The following is a 21,905-nucleotide window of genomic DNA, read 5'->3' on the forward strand; positions in this document are numbered from 1 at the left end:
AATAACAAGGGATTATATGCTTGTGTATTCTGGGGAGGACCTTACTCCTGTTGGATACACACACTCAGACTTCCAAACTTACAAAGATTCAAGGAAATCAACTACGAGAAATGTATTTGTTATAGGCTGTGGAGTCATAGTATGGGGAAGTGTAAAACAAACTTGCACTATTGACTCTACTATGGAGGCCGAGTGTAGCTGCTTCTAAGGCAACAAAACAAGCAATATGGTTTCGAAAGTTCTTAATCAAACTTGAAGATTATTCCAGGTATGAAAAAAGGTATAACATTGTATTGTGATAATGGTGTTGTAATAACAAAAACCAAAGAAATGAGAAGTCACAAGAAGACGAAACACATTGATCGAATGAATCACTTGATATGAGAGGTAGTAGCCGAAGGAATTTTAGTTGTGATGAAAGTAGCTTCTGAAAGTAACCTTGCGGATCCATTTACTAAGACTCTTGTAACTAAGAGTTTTAATAAACACGTCAAGGATATGGGATTGAAAAACATGACACATTTACTTCACTAGGGCAAGTGGGAAATTATTGGGAAATGTGTCCATATTGTAGTAAACATATATTTATTTTCTATTTATTTAAACGATGAATAAATAAGTAAAGTTAATTTCACATTTCACTATTATGTCTTTTGTATTTATATCTTTTATATTTTGCATGCATAGTAAAATTTTGACAAACAAATATTAGCTCATTGGTCATCTAAATTTCAAACTGAAGATAAGTGGCATTGTAAAGAACGTTTACATTGCGAGAAAGACAACTTACATTCTGAAATATGGGTCTAAGGCTGGCACAAGGATGGGTTATTTGTAAACATGCATGATTGTAGAAGGTGTGTATAATTTGGCGGATAGTGGTTGCCCATGTAATGTGTTTAAGTTAGTGGAATGTGTCTGTCTGGGTACTGTGTATGACAATTAGCGTATTGTGTCTATGTGAGAGAGTTTCATGAAAAGGTTTGATTTTTTTATAGGTAACGGTACCTATTGATTAACGTTATTCTTGTAAATTATTTTAGTGTATTTTTGGATCTTGCTAATTTCATTTGAACTTACTCCATTAGTTTTCCTTCACAGGCGTTTTGATAGTAGAAAAAGATTTTGTTGAAGGGGACTGCACCAAAGTTGTGGTTGTGAGTGAGCCACTTGTTTATTCTTGTATCATGCATGGGTTAGCTATTTTGGGGCAAGTGGCATATAGATCCGTTTTATAATCAACTTATGTAAATATTATATTCATTTGTATTATTTATGTTTTAAAGAATGGCCCATTTTCTCTAGATGTATGCACCTAACTTCATGGATTTGTTGTTTATGAATTTATCCTTTATATGCATACGCCACAGCTAGGTTGTGGATGAATAATAGATTGTCTTTCATAATTTCTATGATTTCTTTAAATTAATGCGTTATAAAATGAAAGAAAAAGAATAGTTTTTAACTAAGAGAAATATTCATAGTTGTTTTTCAAAAAAAATAAATCTAAGTCAAATTGTAAAGTTGAATCCACCGATAATACCTCAGTCCGTTAGACGGCTTGTCTGGCTGAACGTTATATGCCACATTTCTTAACGGGCTAAGGGGTGTTAGATATACGAGATACCGCACTTGATTTATATATATATATATTTATTTGCACGATTTTAACTCTAAATGTTCACACGTTTGGAGGCGGCCAGTATGTTACTAATTTTGTTTGTAAAATATTTCCTTACGACATGCTTTCTTGTTGGTCAAGTTTCATTAAACCTTGGTCTGAAAATTCAATTGATTTTATGGGTTTATCTAGGTTTGTGAATGGTACTTTTTTTGCGTTTGATAGGTTTATTAAAAAATATTATGCATTTGATCTTGAAACAATATTTTCTACCTTAGTCTTTAACGATGAATTTTTACATAATAATATTAACCTTATTGATTTTTATTATTATGTGAAATTCTTGCCTTATCATTGAAAATTTTTATAGATGACCATGCATATTCAAAGACAGTTACAGGTTATTTTTTACTTGAACACTCATGTAACTTACATTTCTTTGTCTATTGTTAATTATTTGTTTTTGAAGGAGAGGTATTTGATCATACTAATTTGGGAGATCAAAATCATGTATTTGACCTTAGAGATAGTTTTTGTGTATAGGAAAACGCAGGTAAATATTTGATTGCCTTTATTGTTATTAATTCAAATCCTTTTTCTTTTTCTACAGCTAATGATTCGAGGACGAATCTTCTTGAGAAAGGGGGCAATGATATGAGTCTCAAGGCCCATGGATGTGATGAGTTTACACTACCTTAGGCTCCAATAACAAGATTAAAGGCCAAACAAATCAAATCAAGATTTGATCAAAGACAATAAGGATGAATCTTTTTGAGGAATGGAGAATGATACATGCAGAGAAGGAATGAAGTTCATTAAAGTCAATCCAACCAAGCTGCCAATTTTCAAATTGAAAAGATTAGTCAACTTGCGACGAATTTTTGGATGGGATCCAGAAATTTATGGGTTTACATGTCTACATAGTGTTGGAAGAACTATCTATTAACTTCAAAATGCACTTTGAATCACTAGTTTGAGTTCGGGAGCTCAAGTTATAATTGTATTAGTAAAGATTGTGCGAGCAGAATTTTTGGACAAAAATATTACGGAAATTGCGAGTTTTGGACTTTTTATTCGAGTTTAAATCATATTCGATTCGAGTTTTAGGCTTAATTTTTATTATATATGAGCTCAATATTGTATTTATTAATTTTTATTAATTTATTATTTATTTATTTCAAATTTGGATAATTTTTAAGTATTTTAAGTTATTTAGGAGTTTTATGTTAAACTTCTTATTTTGATTAATTAAAGTTTCAGTATACTTAAGAGTTTTATTTGAATTTACTTAGCTAACCTATATAAAGGTTTTTTCATTGTAAACAATGAATTTATTCATTATTCACTTTGAGTTGATAAAATTCTCTTTGAATTTTTTTTTTAAGAATTTCTTTTGAGTTTTCTTTTAAAATAGTTTTAATAATCTTTTTAGATTGCGAGCAGATATGAGCAAAACTCAATTCGATTCGAAAAATTGAAAAAAAAAATGAATTTTGAGTTATTCGAATTATTCGAGTGAACTCGAATAACTCAATTCCAGTTTCGAGTTCAAAATGACTTGAATTTCATCATTCAAATAACTCAAATAATTCGAATAACAGATTGGTATAATTACTATCTTGGTCCTTGTCAACTTTGAAAATAAGCAAATTGATCTTTATTAACAAAAATTACAAAATAATTAAAATAATTTTTAAAATTCAAAATATTTATAAAAATTTCAAATTTTATATTGTTAAAAAATTCTAAAAATATAAAAAAGTAAAAATTTTAAAAATTTTCTAAAATAATAATTTTGGGACCTAATTAATGATTCAAATGTATCATGCTCAAGTATCTTCTTTTTTTTTTTTTTTGCTTTGAAATTTTTTTCAAATATATATGGTTTTAAGTTTGTGTGCTCTAACATGGAATTAGTCATACTGTAACAATATTTTTATTTGACATATTTAAACTTTTAAATTTAACTCGAACAATTTCACTCGATTTGACTCGAATTAGTTTCACTCGATTCGAAAATTTTTTGAATTGAGTTAGAATGATAAAATAGGACTTGTGAACTCGATTAACTTGAATTTTTTTTACTCGATTCGATTGAACGCTCACCCCTAATTGTGAGGATCATCTTCAAGTTTTTTCTTGCCAAATTTTCTGTTTTGGAGGAAAAATTAGAGCCGTTTAAAGAGCATTGTGAATTCATCAGGTTTCCAATACTACTTAAAACTTCTACCCATCATCTTAATTATTCTATGTTCTGTATTTTCATTTTTATTCTATTTTTTCCCTGTTTAATTATTCAAATCTTTAATTTATTTATTTATTTATCTTAATTATCTATTCCTTTAATATTTTTAGATCTAACTTGAATTTGTATATGTTTCAAGTTGAATCAAACTCTGAGTTTTTCATTCGTCTAGGACCCTGGACCAAATCTATGACTTAGACAAACTTATGATCCTCTTCCGCACACGCCCATCTATATGAACATTTATCGAGAAAAATCATTCTACAAGCTTGGTAGACTGTTGTTCATTCGCATCAATTTTTTTTTAATTAGAATTAGTTGAAAATAACTTTTTTTATTTACCAGGTAACTATTTACAACACATATTTAGCTGGAAGTAACTGTTTTCGATAGAATTTTTAGCTGAACAGCTCGAATCTTTTCAGTTTTAAGCCTCTGGTTTGGGCAACTTAGGCTTTGTTTTGTGCAAAGGGTTTAGCCACCTTTGTGCCCTCTAGTATTCGAGAGATTGGTGTGAGCTAATATATAACCACTCTATTTTTGTGGTCTGGGGAGCTCCCAATTCACTCTATTGCAAACAATGGGTATCAATGCATTAGCTAGAGTCGTGAAGGGCTTTAATTTCCGGAGTTTTGTTTTAGGGTCACTTTTGAATTCTTTTCCGGGATTTACAAAGTTGGTTCCCATTCCATATGGCTAGTCCGTGGTCATGCGTGCATACCTAATCCTTTTCATGTGTTAACTCTTGAGTTTCAATTGTTTATTTTGTTGTTAAAGGTTTTTAAAGCCTTATGCTATGTGGGCTTCAGGCATTTGTTGTTATGTTATTTTACATCAACGGAAATTTATTTCGCACGGAAAATTTGGGACAGTCAACTCTTCGTGGACCTTATCTAGTATGTAGGTGGATTGGGTGCCGTCAGATTTTGACGGTAAGTTACCGACTTATTCTGGCATTTAAACTCGAAGTCAACATTTCTGATTTGTCTTCAAATAATATGTTACTAACGTGCGTGCACTAAATTTTTGTACGGTGATGTCCAGGTAGATGATGATGCCCCCATGGAAGAGAGTTAAAGGCATGGGCCTACGCCTTGATCAAGGTATCAGGACTCGGTTTTGCTGGCTGTTTGGCCCAATACATTGTTTCCTCACCAGCTTATTACAGGGTTGTGCTTCAAGAAACATGACAATCTCCAGGTCTGCAGTGGGGGTTGGTCAGACTCAACCGTGGAAATATACAATAGAACAGCTTAGGTTTTAGAATAGAAAACCATCAGAAAGCTTAATACTTGCAGTTTAAGATAAACTCCAAGTGGTTTAATAAAATATTTACAAAAATTTTCAATTTTAGGTCATAACGCTAGATTCATAGAATCAAAATAAACAATCACTTCACCAACTGTAGGCATCTTCTTGCAGCAGCATATTCATCAGTATAGAAGTCGAGACTCAAAACATAGTCTCGATTTTAATAACACCACCACCTTGAAAGTCCGCCAACAGCTTGAAAGCTTACCACAAAAATGAAACATTTTTCCAACCAACCACTCTTCAAGTTGTATGAAACCTCTTTATCCACAGCAAAGGCACCGTGGAATCTAATGCTTCCAGGTTTTCAACTTGATTGTAAAACGCTCTATTTCCCTGTCTATGGAACTCATTTGTGGATCTGCCTTTCACGACTAGTCTACAATGCAATATCTAAAACCATATCTCTGACAGCATAGAGATTGCTTACTTCAGTATAATTGCTTCCAACTGTGTCCGTCACCGACGAAGGCTTTGGGTGAAACTCTTCCCTAACACAAGGTAAAATCGCTCCAGGCGCCAATGATGAGGTTGCTTGTACCACGTCTTCTTCCTTGCTAGCATCATGTCTTCCCTCAGTCAAGGAGAAACCGAAAAGTCTGCAGCTACTTTTACAGGAGGAATCTAATTCTTGACTAGTCCTGAATACTGGTTGAGCTGCTAGAGGTGGAGCAAAACCAAGTTGAACAGAACCAATAGAATGACCGAATAAATCTGTGCTTCCAAGATCCCTCGCACGGGAATCATGTTCACTGGATGAAGATGGAAATAGCTTTCCCTTGTATATTTCAGGTGCATGAAAAGAACTTTGTTTGTTAACTCCCTGTTCCCTTTTTTGGTTATTAGAATTATAAATAGGACTGAAATTCAGAATTGGATTGCTCACTTGTAGGAACGTTAACACTGAAGATGGTGAGGACGTTTGTGTAGATGGTGCAGATGGTCGTGTACGACTATGAGTATTATACCTCTGCATCAAGGAAGACCATCCACTTCTAGTTCCCGACAGCTGACCAACATCAGCAAGACCAAAAGCGTCATTTTCTTGAGTTTCATCTGCAGTTGAACCATTTCTATATGGAGGGGACACAAAAATTTCTTGACCTTGCAAGACCTTATGGAATCGGAAAGATTCCCCAAAGCCTACACTTTTACGGGAAATATCAGGACTCACCAGTGAGTCTCTACCAATATTTCCTATTGCAGAAAAATCAGAACCAATAGAACCAGGAATGCAACCCTTATTTCAGACCAATGCATATTCGGACTATCAGAACCATCATAAAGAGAGTTAAAACCCAGATTTTCTTGAACTTGCAATACCTGGGACCACAAAGACTCCCCAAAGTCTGATGCTCTAATTCCATCTGTTAAAAGAACGGACTATGTCAAATACTATCGTTTGACACAAAAGAGAGTATTAGTTATGCAGAAAAACCTACCAGGAACCATAAATTCAGAATTTCCTGAAGGAAATCCAACTCGGTTCCTTTTTGAACCAGGAGAGATCAAGCTGTTAGAACCGGAAACTGAACCAGATGGCTCAATTTCCCAGGGAGAAACCCTACTATGCCTGTTGGCATCAATATCATCCCACCTTACCTACAAAAAATGAGCCAGAACTTTTAAATTGTCCCTAGCCAGAAAGAAATATTAGATTGACTCTAGTAAATTTCTGATAAAAATCATAAACTAATGAGACTTTCAACATATTTTCTAACAGGGATGACAAAGCATCAAGACCATGTCTAAGCAATCCAAAACAATCATGCTAAGATCCACAAGTTGACAAACTCAACATCATATTTCAGTTTCAGAAGTACAAGGACCTTCCATATGTACTTCCCTAGGTACATAGTGTTTTAGTAGTTATAACGATTACTTCCTAGAAACAGCAAGGCAGGAACTATTATACAACAAAAGATTTACCAACTTAACTTCCAAGGATGGATAGAGACGAGGGTTAAAAAAGTAACAGGAATGATTAAGAGTTATGCATAATTACTGTGGCAAAGGGTTAACAGATAAACCCTTTTTTCTACTAATAACCTGACAGTTAGGTGTCAACAGGAACATTATTCTGACAATAGTATACGCTTACGACCAAAAGACACTCAAATTAGAAACTTGTACGATACTATATCATATATAAGCAAGTGCTGCTATACCATCAGGCATCTCCATTTTGAACCAGGCCATTGAACAGGATTTATATCACTAATTCCAGTTATTACTCCTGAGTGTCTGCAAGAAAAATCAATTAAGGCCTTCACCACATGGTAGAGTAGGTCTTTGCTCTCCTCTTTAGGCTGAAAATCAAATAATTTGAACTCAAGAGTTGGAGATTCAATAAGGTTGTACCTTCTTTCTGCTGCATCTTCAGCTTCAAATTGCATTTTGAACCTCATTCCAATAGAAAATGAGGGATCAAGACACTTCCAGAATTTATGCACGGGTATTATGAAGTCCGATGAACTGGCCCTAGTACATCATCGAAAATCTTAGCTTTAAGATCACATCGAGAAAGTGACAGTCGAGGAGGATCCCAAGAATAACTAAAACATACAAATTAAAGAAAACAAGAAGCTTAAGAGTACATTATGCACGCATTCCTCACAAAGAATTAACCACCAATGAGATATAGGACAAATGGCAATTAACATGAGAATCAAGAGTTAAGCCTATGGAGATTTTCTAAAAATAATATCAACTTGTATATAGAACACTATATATCTAAACTAAAGATGATTTCTCAAAACTTCTGCATCATGCATAAATTATTTTGGGTTACTAAGAGGATATACAAATAATATACAGTGTGATTCAGGCTTTAAGTGAACAGAATCTTGAGAAAACAAGTGAAAATGCGAGCCCCATGAGCCACTTCAAGGTTTAGACCAAGTTTTTATGAGCATATCAAAGTACACATAAGCTGCATACTTTAAAAATATAAGCAATAAATTTAATAAATTTAAACATAGTATATGTATCATTCTCTCATTTCAAATTCTTTTACCTCCACAAGGCCAGAGCATAGCACAAAAAGGAAAAAGAATCTAAAAGTTCACTTGGAAGTTTCAAATTGCGTCCTCAGAATATAGCTTGTAAAGTATCTAAATAGGGCAGTGGCATACCTTGGATTGTAGTAAATGCTGAATACACTTTTCATAGAAATAGCATGAACCACATCTGCAAAATTGCTGCAATTCAACTGCTGGCTGCAAGATGATGGAAAAGAAGAGCCATCTTTAATTTGAGCAGCTCTTCGGATTCCAAGCCTCAGTTCTCCACCTTCACCCCTGCCATGGACACCATATAAGAACTCCTGTAGGATATTAATTAGAACTTCACATAGGGAATATTTGTAACCTCAGAAAAAGCACCGCATCTCCAGAGACAAGCTTCTTCTTATTTACAAATGCACTCCATCCGGAAGTCAGCAAATGTCTCCGTGGTTGACCTACTCAAACCAAAACTATATTTAACAGCAAATAGAGAAATGAACAGCTAATCAAGGCTCTGACCTACATGCCTTTGTTCTGAGAATGGAAATCCATAATGTGGAACTTTGCGTTAAAATGCACCCGATAACTAGTGCATACCCCTATAGATGTGTCGAAATCTCCATTCAGAACCATGCAGGTCTTTCGCAACAAGCTCTTGTGAGGGCCTTTGCTGATTATAGTCCTACAATACCAATCTAGTTAAACTCAAAAAGATACACTGAAGATTGCTTTACAAAAACATAATGAACTGTTGTAAATATACATTGAAATAAGCAATGAAAAGTTAAAGACAATACAAGGAGAAAGTGCAAGAAAATTACCAAGGGAGGAAAGCAGTCCTCGGCAGCTAGACGAGGAACAGAGAAGCCACCATGCGTGCTGGTATCGGAAGCGGTTAGTGTCTTGCAGAACATATGGGGCGTGGTTGACTTGATATTGGTTTCAGTATCCTCCTCTTCACCATCTGCCTCAGTCTTCCCTCCCTCCAACTTCTGCTCAGATTGCTACAAAAGGCATAATTTAGTAATTTACACAAAAAAAATTGAGTTAACAAGAGAAAAATGGCACCTTGAAAATGAAACGAGAAGCAACAAGCACATCAAACCAACAAAATGACACCAAATGTAAGAATTAAGTTCAACTCATCTTTGGACAATATTTCTCATTCAGAATAACGGTATTGCCTATGGACCAAACTGAATATAATTTTCTGTTCATACTACTTTTATAAGCAACCATTAACCAAGCAAAACAAGGAGCTAGAATAAAACCCACCTCCGTTTCAGGAACCAATGAAACTTGGGCGTAAACCTCATCTGTGGCACCCTCAGCCTGCCAACAAGAACAAACATTTCATTGCAAATCCACATTCTAAGAATAACAACTGCACCACTGTCCTTTGTCCCCTATCATTGTCGGGGAAAACAAATCAAGTAAAAAATAAAATCAATTCCAAATACTCGAAACACTCGATTTCACATGATAAAACCAATTTCACAAAGTCAATTCTCTGGAATACTACATCAAATCCAGACGCAATCACCCTCCCTCCCCCCCCCAAAAAAATATGGAAGAACCAAACCCATAAAAGCACAAAAAAAAATACGGACTTTAAAGCTCTCCCCTTCGAAATAGTCCTCGAGAATACAAACTCAGAAAAAGGAAAATTTTCCCACAACCCCAAACCTCGACAACGCATTCATTAGACAAAGATAATATATAGAACACACAAGATGGAGTGACAGTTTATAAAACACATGTATAGATAGCTTACATGGAGCTTGACATCAACAACCAGACAAAACACGTGGGGAGGGAGATCATAAGCTGCAGCTACACCGGAAAAATCGGAAACTTGTTCCAAGTGGCCTTGAGGGAAGTACACCACTACATTTCCTCTCTTTGGCAAAGATATAAGTGGACCCGCACACGCATGCCAAAGTTCTAAACAAACAGAAGAACCAGAACCAGGGGCACTTAACACGGAAGCTGAAGATGAAGATGGAGACAAAGAACCAGATAATGGCGTTTCATCGTCTTCCGTAGAGTTCAGATCGATTAATCCCCCCATTGGTATTTAAAAATAAAAGCTTAGAAAGAAATGATTTTCCCGGAAAAGGTAAGTAGCGAGATATGAAGAAGAGGGTTTTTCATGACTGCATTTTCAGAGCTTAGAAAGAAATGGTTTTTTGGCATTGCAAAAAGAACAGAGAAATTAAGTCAAGACCTCAAAAAACACAAATTTTTTTTTTAAAGAGAGGGGTGATGGGTTTTAGTCTATTTTGTCTAACAAATCAAATCAAGCCTCTTTATTACCTTTAATTAATTAGGAAATTACAATTAAAAACTCACACACAAAAAAAAAAACTTCAGTATCTATAATAAATAGATATAGTAAAGGTGTTTGTATATACATATATATTTGGTGGTGGGGTGGTTCTTGACTGCAAGGTGAGCAGTAGCAGTGCTGCATGACTGCAACTACTGCTGCTGCAAATGCTGCCACTGGTGAGAGTGATGTGTGGCAGGAAGGGTGAAAGAAAGAGCTTTTATTAAGTGGGGTTTTAACTTTGTTTTAGAGTTTTAATTGTGTATAATTTTAAAATATAAAAATGAAAGCTGAGTGTGTTGCAGTACGGCTCCCTGTATTTCCGGGCGGATGTCCATTCTGTCACCTTCTACTCGCCCAAATCTCACTCATCTCTATCCCCATTAAACCTCCCTTTTTGAGGTACTTCTTTGGGATAGAATTGCACATATTTTTAATATTTAAATGTTACAGCTTCAAATAATTAACATTTTAATATTTTGAGATCATAATTATACAGTAACATTAAAGCGATAAACTTTTTCCAACTTCAAACTATAAATCATGGATTTGTCCAACTTGCCAAGTTGCAATAACCATATATTTATATATTAATGATAAAGGATTACAGTATCGATCGCCTCTTCTATGATTCTTGCTTGGCCATAAGTATTGACTTTGATGCAGAGTCTTGTAGGCCATTATGGTGGTTTGTTTTCTTGAATAAAAAGCAATGAGAGATGCAGGTAATTATGGCTGACCAATATGGGATTTTGTGTATTAATCATGAAAGGAATTCCCTTCATACGTAGCTATTCTCTGTTATATATATATATAAAACTAGTCTATGCGTCAATTTAAGACCCAATGTTAAGGTGCAAACATTAAGTTGAAACTTCAATTTTAGGGAAATTTAATACAATAATATTAAAAAATAATTAATTTTAAAAATAGTGTAAATTCTAAATTAATTATGAAAATAATATTTTATTGTAGTTAAAGGTGGTGTCGCGTCAGGTACAAGGGATACCACCTAAAATATAAATTATTTATTATAAAATAAGTAAATAAAAATGGGTTTTGCGTCAGTTAAGGCACCCTAAACTTTCCTCATATTTTAATAAAAATGTTGATTACCAACAGAGTTAAATGATATTTTTAATTTTTATTTATAATATGATGTATTGTATATAATATTTATATTGGATTTATCATTATTTATATTTTAATATTTGAAATATAGATAATATATTTAAATTAAATTTTATAAATAATTAATATTAATTATTTAAATATATTTAAAATTTATATTTTTATATCAAAATATTAATAATGAAATATTTTTTATACTTTACTAAAATATAATAATATTAAAGAAATTAAACTTTATTTTTTTAAATATATATTTTTATTTCACAATATCTTGTGTAAAATAAAAATTTTATTTCTCTAAAATATTCTTTTATAACAATACTAAACATTTAACTCTTAAATTAAATTTTTTAAAAGTATTTTTTAAATAAAAAAAAACTTAACCATTAGTCTCTACCCTTAATTGCAACAAACACGGAAAAAATTTGTAATAGTAGACAAAAACACTGTTGTATAGGCTGCATAACAACTCCAACCAATATAAAATAAATAAATGGTAAATTTGTCCAAATTTTCATATTACGCTTAGATAATTTAATTTAAGGGATAAGTTGTATTGAGATTATACTTTATATTTAAATACAGTAACATGATATGGGATTGTGAGATTATGGGGTACCTAAAATATTTTGAATCCAAACAATACCATTTTATTCGGAATGCATAAAATAAGAAAGAAGCTCTTTAGTTTAAGGCTTCAATGCAAAATCACTTCTCAAACTATACAACTTTTCCTACTTATGTAAAAAAAAAAATTTTGAGGGGTTAAAAGTAGTATCTAAACTATCAATTTTATCTTTTTCAAGCTAAAACACTATGTCAACCAATAAAAACAAGGCATGTGTCATATTTTTATTGGATGTTACACACTTTATAAATAAAATAGACAATTAAGCCATATTTCAAAAAAAATACTTTAAATACATAAGTGAAATAAAACCAATATAGTTCAAGGTAATTAAGCCTTAGTTTAGTCAATGGTTAACAATTGCAATCATATATTAGTCTTTAGGAAAATTATTTGTGTCCAGAAAATTTCATCAAGAATGTCTAGAGAATTTGGTTTTGGGCACTTGAAATCTGAAGTTTACCCTTGTAGTGTTTTAAAATAAAATTTGAATTTTTTTTTTCTCTCATGTAAAGATAATATTATCTCATATAAAGATGTATTTATTATGCTCCCCTTCCCAATGAACAAACTCAACACTGATTGACCAACTTATTTCTTCTCTATCTAAACCTAATTTTATTACTTTTCACAATTCTAATATAAATTGTATAATTTTCCATTTGAATATCCTTATTAAAGGTGTTCATGGCCGGATCGGATTGGGTTCAGATCAGGCTCAACTAAAAATTTAAGCTCATTCATTGGGTTTGGATTGGACCGGGCCTAAAATTTTGTCAAAGTCTGACTCAAATAAAAATTCTAAAACCTTTGGCCCGGCCCGGCCCGTTCGTATTAATTTTTATATTATTTTTAAATATATGTAATACATCAAAAATACTAAAAAATCAATATAAATATTTCTCAACAAATTGCAAATAAAATTTAAAAAATATGTAAACTTAAATAGCACTAAGATAGATACAACTTAACAAGCAAATACTTCTAAAATAATAACAAAATTAACAAATGTCTTTAAAATAATAATAAATTTAATAATAAAATAAGTTTTATACAATATCTAAATAATAACAACAAAATTGTAGCAACATAATAGTAATATGGTAGCAAAATAAGGAGAAAACAATAAGAAAATAACATTAAAAAAAGTAAATTTTTTTGTCATTTAGTGAATTCGGGTAGGGTCGGTCCGGGCCGGGCTAGGGCCAAAAATACCTTACTCGAGGCCCAGCCTGTTTTTTAAACGGGCCTTATTTTTTTGTCCAAGCCCATTTTTTGGGCCTATATTTTTACCCAAACCCTCCCACATTTTGGGTGAGCCTTCGGACTGGGTCGGGTAACCCGACTCATGAGCAGGTCTAATCCTCATCATTCATCTTTCTTTTTCTTCTTTTTTTTTCTTCCTCTTGATCTTATTTCTATATAAACCCAAGTATGTTCTCTCTACGTTACTGAATGTCATAAGATTTACAAAATTATTTGACAAATATGAAACCATTTTTTCCGTTCAATAATTTTCAAAAGATATTTTTCTGAACCAAATAGCTATAAGCATTAACACTTTTAAAATGATGCATTTTGAAATTCTTTGCAATTTTAATTTTTCTCATCTTAAAAAAATAAGTATAGCATCTCAAAATTTTTTATTTGGCACGTGGCGCTACACCAATGTTGGATAAGTGAATTTGTAGGAAAATTTGGAGAACAAGTTATAAAAGGGATTATTCAAAGAATAATGTGATTTTGGATATGAGAATTAATGGAAAGAAATTTCAGAAAGAAAAATAAGGTACAAGCACCAAATTGCAAATTTTGAAAATATTAGAGACTAAATTGCTTATTTGACCAAAATGGGAAAAATTGAATATTGTTAATATTTTTTAAAAATAGAAACATATTATATTATATGTTAGTGAGATGAAAAGCACATTTGGACTAAATTGGAAAGATGAGAAGTACATAGACTAAATTGTAAATTTTTTAATTTTTTTGAGAAAAAGGCAAAGATGTAAATTTTAACCATCCATAAATCCATATCAAAAGTTATAAGTAGAGGTGCTCATGAGCCAGGCCGAGCCAGACTCAACTAAAAAATCAGGCCCGTTTTTAGGCCTAGGCTAGGCCGGGCTCGAAAAATGGACTTAAAATTTTACCCAATGCCAACCCGGATAAAAATGTTAAAACCTGGGCCCGACCTGCCCGTATTAATTTTTATATTATTTTTATATAATTTTTAAATATATATAATACATCAAAAATACTAAAAACATCAAAATAAACATTTTCCAACAAATTGAAAATAAATTTTAAAAAATATGTAGGCTTAAATAATACTAAGATAGATGTAACTTAACAAGCAAATGCTTCTAAAATAATAAAAAAATTAACAAATGCCTTTAAAATAATAACAAAATTAACAATAAAATAAACTTTATACAATATCGAAACAATAATAACAAAATAATAGCAACATAATAGTAAAATGGTAGCACAAAAGGGAGAAAACAATAAGAAAATAACATTCAAAAATAAAAGAAATGCAATTTTTTTTTGTCTTTTAGTGAATCTGGCCCGGGCCAAAAATGTATTACCCGAGGCCCAGCCCATTTTTAAACGAGCCTTATTTTTTTGTCCAAACCCATTTTTCGAACCTATATTTTTGCCCAAACCCTCCCACATTTTGGGCAGACCTTCGGGTTGGGCCGGGTGGCCTGACCCATGAGCAGGTCTAGTTATAAGTGAATCATGATATTATGAATTGATGATTGCCTATTGATGTGAATAAATTGAGCTTTGAAACAAAAATGGGCAAAATGATAATTTTGACACAAAAGGATATTTTAATCATTTCTCGAGAATTAAATCTTTAAAGTATTATTTTATTGAGATGTTTGATATTTGGAGATGATTCAGGCTATTTGGATCATGTATAGGAAGAGTGGACCACAATTTATTAAATTATGGATTTAAAATTTGTTCGGTTGGGCTTTTTGGACCATTTGAATATTTCTAAAGGGAAGAAGAGTGTAGAATCATCTTCATCCTTCCCCCAACCAACTAGCCGTCATCCTTATGTGGGAGCTCTCTCCCTTTTCATCTCTTCTTGCAATTTTTTTCTTCAAAAATACTAAAAAACCTTACCACCTATTTTGGGATTCTACTAAAATCTCTTGGAAAACCACTTCCTACTCTTATTTCTATCGTAATTCCTCTAATTTTCAGCCTTGGTTTTCATGGGAGTTAGTAGGAGAGAATGAAAACTAGAGAGAGAAAGCTTTATAAAGGTTAATAATGGTGCTTTCTACTTTTCTTAGCTTTGTATTTGTGATTTATACTATGAGAAAGTTATGAAAGCTTGAAGATTAATAGTTTGTTCTATATTTTATTTATGAGAAAATTTAAAAGTATGCCGCACTTGTTGTGGTAGAATTGCCTAGATGTACCGATATAAGTGCTCCAAGCTACACATGGAGATATTATACCTTGTGTTGATACCTCTAAGCCCAAGTTTTGAGACCATGACCCTTGAAGCAAAAAATGGACTAAAACAACTCTAAAATATGCCTAAACATTACCATATTATTTCAATATGAATCAAATCATTGTAAATCAACATTTAAGTCCATTTAGGCATAATAACATGGCATAAACATATTCAAATTGGAATGACATGAATTTTTGCTAAACAAACTATAAAAGATTTTAAAACACATCATTCATATTACAATCTTTATATTCAATATGAGACTTAGTATACATATCACTAACCTATTACAAATTACACTTTAACATTTGAAAAAAAAAACCCTTAATGGATCATCGAGTGAGGTGATGCTCTCTAGCTATCATAGCGACTTCTTGACAAGTTCATACCTATGTGATTTAAACAACTAACACGTGAACTATAAAGCTTGGTAAGTAACAAGGACAATGAAGCTTATCTCAAGTCTTTATTATTGTTAAGCCCTTTAAATGAATCATAGTATTAAGTTCATCTAAGCCACATTATTACCATTTTAACACTTTTATATGAGTTGGTTAAGTTCATTTAAGCCGTGTCGCCAGGCCATGTAACAAATTGTGGTCGTGTGGACCTAATTGTAAAATCTTGCAAACATTCACACAGCCTGGCTATGACTGAGATTGTGTTTACCCAAAATCACCCTAATCAAATAGAGCACATGACCGTGTCACTTGCCCATGTGTGCCAAAATGTAACTTATAATGCAAGTCACATGCATCAACTAGTTACTTAAACCACAAGCATGCCATTAACCATTCAATAGACCTGTACAAAATACACCAAAAGCATATCAAAACATGTCAATTTTCTAGTTCTAACCAATATGCCATAAGGCACTATCACAACCAATAAGCAATGCTGATGCGCTTCCTAATTCATACCAAGTTTGAAAATAACTAAGGAAATGCCATATAAATCATCAAAACTGCCAAAGCTTCTATTCTTTATCCTTAACCATGTACCAATATATATTTGTCTATATAATAGACACCAAAATGACCAGTGCACATAACATATCTATAACATCCAAATCAAATACCAAACCATTAAACCATATGCTCCAACTAGTCTCACATATTCAATCAATTCATAACATAACTAAATCATGCCAACCATTCATATGAATCTCTCATTTTTCCTATGCTTAACAACCATATTCAAATTTACCATTTCAAACAATGACCAAGTATATCAAAAGTTTATCACACACACATACTATATACATCACAAATTACACTTTGCTTTTATAAAGCATTTATATGTAATTTAACCCCTATTACATGCCACATAACCAGAATAAATGATTAAAAGTCTACCAAATAGAGGCTGGATAGTTTGATCTTCAAGCTAATCTGATCGCTGAGTTTCACAAAATTATAACTACAAGAAATAGGAAAATGAAACAGAGTAAACTTCAATTGAGCTTTGTAAGTTCATATGAAAATTGAACTTTCACATACTTTATTATTATAACAATTTAAGTATTTGAACACAAAAACACAAAATGACATATTATTGGCATCCTTACTATTTCATATACAACTCCACAAAACAACCAATAAGTTAGTATTTCACATAACAAATTCATAACATATAAATACATATACATGTATAACCAAACTATTTCACATAACAAGATCAACCTTTTTCAGTGTGTAACATATCAATGGAATCCACTTATGAGTTAGGTTCATTTTGCAACGTAGTAATGAAATTTTATATTCAATCCTTCCAATCATTTAGTTTATACTTATTTAACAATTTCATCTAGAGAACTATAGTAATATAACTTTATATACACAAAATTACTTTAGTTTCATGAGCTATAGAGTTGATTTATTTAAACAAGCTATTTGACGCTGCTCACTCAAGCTGTCAATTATCTATAACACGTGTAAGTCCTCAACCATCAATAAAGTATAATGCGATGCTGCTAACAAAAGCTATCGAGAATCCGCAACACATGTCGGATCTTAATCGCCTTTAGATGTACTAACATCTAGAGTATGAATTACTACAACTAAAGATGTGGATTTGAGGTGGTGTCCACAAGTATACGGGTTAGGTTGTAATATAGTTACAATGAAGTAGGTAAGTACTCTGAGGATCGTACCCAAGGGATTGCAGTTTGGGAAAATTTGCTATCAAGCCATTTACTGAAAATAATTACTAATATGCTTGAGTCACGAATTAGTAGTGCTAATATGGAAGCAAGATGATGATAATATTAATAAACTAAATAAATTGAATTAAGCCTAAACCTACCCCTAAGTTCATGTATCGATTTCTCTTATCCCTTATTTTGACAAAGAAAGTTCCATTAGCCTAGGTCTAATTGATCTACCTAATTAATTGTTGATGTAGGGTTGTATTCAACCAGCTAGTCATTGCGCCTCTTGACGTTCAACTAATATAATAAGTCGGCAAGAACTACTTATTTCTCGATCTCACAGTTTAGACCGGTTCGGGGCTAAGGTGTTCACAGATATACCAAATTTAGGTTAATTTCCACCTAAATGAATTCCTAGGGTTGTCAAGCCTAGGGTTTAAGTTCTTCCTCTCCCAAATAGTTGATCCGCTAAGAAACTATATCCTTTAATCAATTAATAAGATTAGAATAGTTGAAACATGTGAGATATGTATAAAGCATAAACTGTTCTAATATTTAAACAAACATTTAATTAAACAATGTTAAAGAAAGAGATATAAAGAATAGAATAAAGGAAAAAAAGATGCTCATGAATTTATTGATGAAAGTGTGGCTTCGAAACAATCTCCACTCGCGAGAGTCTCACTTTGGAATAGGATTTTCGATTACAAGAACATAAAATATCCTAAGTAAAAACTAAGAATGAAATAAAAACCCTAAGTATATTTTTTGTCTCCGTAAAATTGTGTGTTAAAATTGATTATAATGGCTTTTATATAGTCTAAACTCAAATAATAAAGTGCCTAAATTGTCCTTGAAGTCCTTAGAGTTTGACTAGGACAAATACTCCTAATTTCCCTCTAAAACCTAATTATCTTGTGCAGAGACTTTTTGGGTTACGCAGGGGCGGTGTTGCAACATTGGCCTATAGTGTTGCAACATCGGATTTGGTGTCGTGACTTAGCCTTACTATGTCATGACATCGAGGGCAGTTTCGCTCCAGAACTTTTTTTGGCTTGTCATCGATGTTGAGGCATTAGTGTCTTGGTGTCGCAAGATAGGCATCAGTTTCAACTTGAATATGCATTTTTAGCTCCCGACTTGACCTACAAAACCATGTAACCTTATTTAGATATATAAAATGTAATTAAAACTACAAGAAAGCATAAATTACTACTTTAAGTATGAAAACATAAATATATACTAAGATGCTTTGATTTAACTATTAAACAAGCTAAAGTTATATGTAAAAAGGATGTAAATAATAGTGTAATTCATGATAGATCACTTCCCCACACTTAACTTGTTGTTTGTCCTCAAGCAACAAAACACATATATTGGAAAAAAAAAGAGAGAAAAGAAAAAAAAATTAATATGAAAATGACTTAATTTCTTTCTTTATACAAGCTAAAGTTAGTGAAAATGGATGTAAATAAGAACCTCACACCTAAACTCCCCCACACTTAACTTTTTGCTTGTCCTCAAGTAAACCAAGTCTAGAAGTTTGATTCGAGTCTCGGTGACTTAATATTGGTTGTATGCATGAGATCAAGTTAGTAATGCCTTGTACTCCTCCCCGGCGTGGGTTCCAGGTATAGAGTGTTACAAATCGATTCCAATGATGGTACCTTATTTTCGGCTAACGCGACACCCATATTTCAAGCCATTTGTACCAAATCTGAGCCAACCTTAAATCATTTTCTAAGGTATTATTGCCTTGAGATTCCTCCCTTCCATGTCTCGTGAAGTTTTGGTCACTCAAGCTTTGTTGCCCTTGTCAGATGAGAATGAGTCAAACTCACTAATCTCTTCAGCTGGTACCTTCTCTACTATGGCCAGAAAATGTATTGGCTCTTCTACACTTTCATTTAGAATTGCATTAAGCTTTATGTTAGTGGTTACTTCTACTTTTACGTCAGCAACTACATCTACTGTTATGTCTGATTCTAAGTCAATTAGATCGGGGACCACTGTGGTCATATTCAATTCATCCCCATAATATCTGGTTCCAAGCTTTTCTTAACTGCTATTGTCTAATTCAGGGTGGTTAGCAATAATACAAGGGTCCTTCGGATCATGGTTGGTAACATTATGCATAACCTTTTCCCTTAGAGATAGCGCCTCAGATATTTCTTACAACATTTTCCATATCTGTTTCATCATGTCTGACATGTTTGATAATCTTTCGGAGTTAGACAGGTCAGTAGTTTCGCATGAAGGCATCTTATGCAAATCATAAGGAGGCTCATCTAAGTGCTTGGGTATATCATCGTCTTTGTCGTACGACTCATAAATAGTTTCATATGAGCACTCATTGTCCTTACACCCATTATCATCACTCCATTGGTTCATCTTGGCTCTATTTGATCAAGCTGTTATGTAGTTCCATTTGTTGTCCCAAGTAGTCCTTTCATCATTAAACCACATGTAATAAAAAATTTCCATAATCAAATATTTTGGTTAACAAGGTAAAAAAAAGTGAGAATAAAAATAACACAATTAATGAATATAAAAATTAGTACACTATCTAACTCGTTCATCTTTCAACTAATATTATTTATAAGTAATTGGTTAAATAAGAATTATCACCGTCGCAATACCAGGCAATGATGCCAACAACTTGACCACATCTAGATGTACTAATATCTAGAGTTTGAATACTGCAACTAAAGATATGGATTTGAGGCAGTGTTCGCAAGTATACGAGTTAGGTTGTAATATAGTTACAACAAAGTAGATAAGTACTCCGAGGATTGTACCTAAGGGATTGCAGTTTGGGGAAAATTGCTATTAAGCCATTACTGGAAATAATTACTAATCTACTTGAGTCATGAATTAGTAATGTTAATATGGAAGCAAGCTGATGATAATATTAATAAACTAAATAAATTGAATTAAACCTAAATTTTCTCCTAAGTTCATGTATTGATTTTTCCTATCCTTTGTTTTGACTACACAGTTCCGTTAGCCTAGATCCAATTGTTTTACCTAATTAATTATTGATGTAGGGCTCTATTCAACCAGGTAGTCATTGCGCCTCTCGATGTTCAACTAATCTAATAAGTCAGCAAGAACTACTTATCTCTCGACCTGATATTTCAAACCGATTTGGGGCTAAAGTGTTCACGGATCTACCAATTTTGGGTTAATTCCCACTTAAATGACTTCCTAGGGTTGTCAAGCCTAAGGTTTAAGTTCTTCCTCTCACAAACAGCTGATCCACTAAGAAACTCTATCCTTCAATCAATGAATAAGATTAGAATAGTTGAAACACACAAGATATGTATAAAGCAGAAATTGATTCTAAGCTTTACACAAACATTCAATTAAAAATGTTAAAGAAAGAGATATAAAAAATAGAATAAAGGAAAAGAGATGCTCATGAATTTATTGATGAAAGCGTGGCTTTGGAACATTCTCCACTCGCGAAAGTTTCACTTTGGAATAGGATCTTTCGATTACAAGAACATAAAATATCCTAAGTAAAAACTAAGAATGAAATAAAAACCCTAATCATATTTTTTGTCTCCATAAAATTGTATGTTTAAATTGATTACAATGGCCTTTATCTAGGCTAAACTCGAAATAATAAAGTGCCTAAATTGTCCTTGAAGTCTTTAGAGTTTGACTTGGAAAAATACTCCTAATTTCCCTCTTAAACCCAATTATCTTGTGTAGGGACTTTTTGGGTTGCGCATGGGCAGTGTTGCAACATAGGCCTGCAATGTTGCAACATAGGATCTGGTGTCGCGACATCAAGGGCAATTTCACTCTAAAACTTTTTTTTGGCTTGTCTTCGATGTTGAGACATCAGTGTCTTGGTGTCATGACATAGTCATCAGTTTCAGCCTGGATATGTATCTTTAGCTTCCGACTTGATCTACAAGACCATGCAACCTTATTTAGATATATAAAATGGAATAAAAACTACTAGAAAGCATAAATTACTACTTTAAATATGAA

At 32.7% G+C, this 21,905-nt stretch overlaps 1 pseudogene; it reads right to left on the bottom strand.

Annotated features, from left to right (window-relative positions):
* Positions 1-5,147: 5,147 nt before the first annotated feature.
* LOC107962252 (auxin response factor 3-like) lies at positions 5,148-10,744 on the bottom strand (annotated as a pseudogene).
* Between the last annotated feature and the right edge of the window lie 11,161 nt (positions 10,745-21,905).

Source organism: Gossypium hirsutum, chromosome A06 (assembly GCF_007990345.1).
Source record: "Gossypium hirsutum isolate 1008001.06 chromosome A06, Gossypium_hirsutum_v2.1, whole genome shotgun sequence".
Classification (NCBI taxonomy): domain Eukaryota; kingdom Viridiplantae; phylum Streptophyta; class Magnoliopsida; order Malvales; family Malvaceae; genus Gossypium; species Gossypium hirsutum.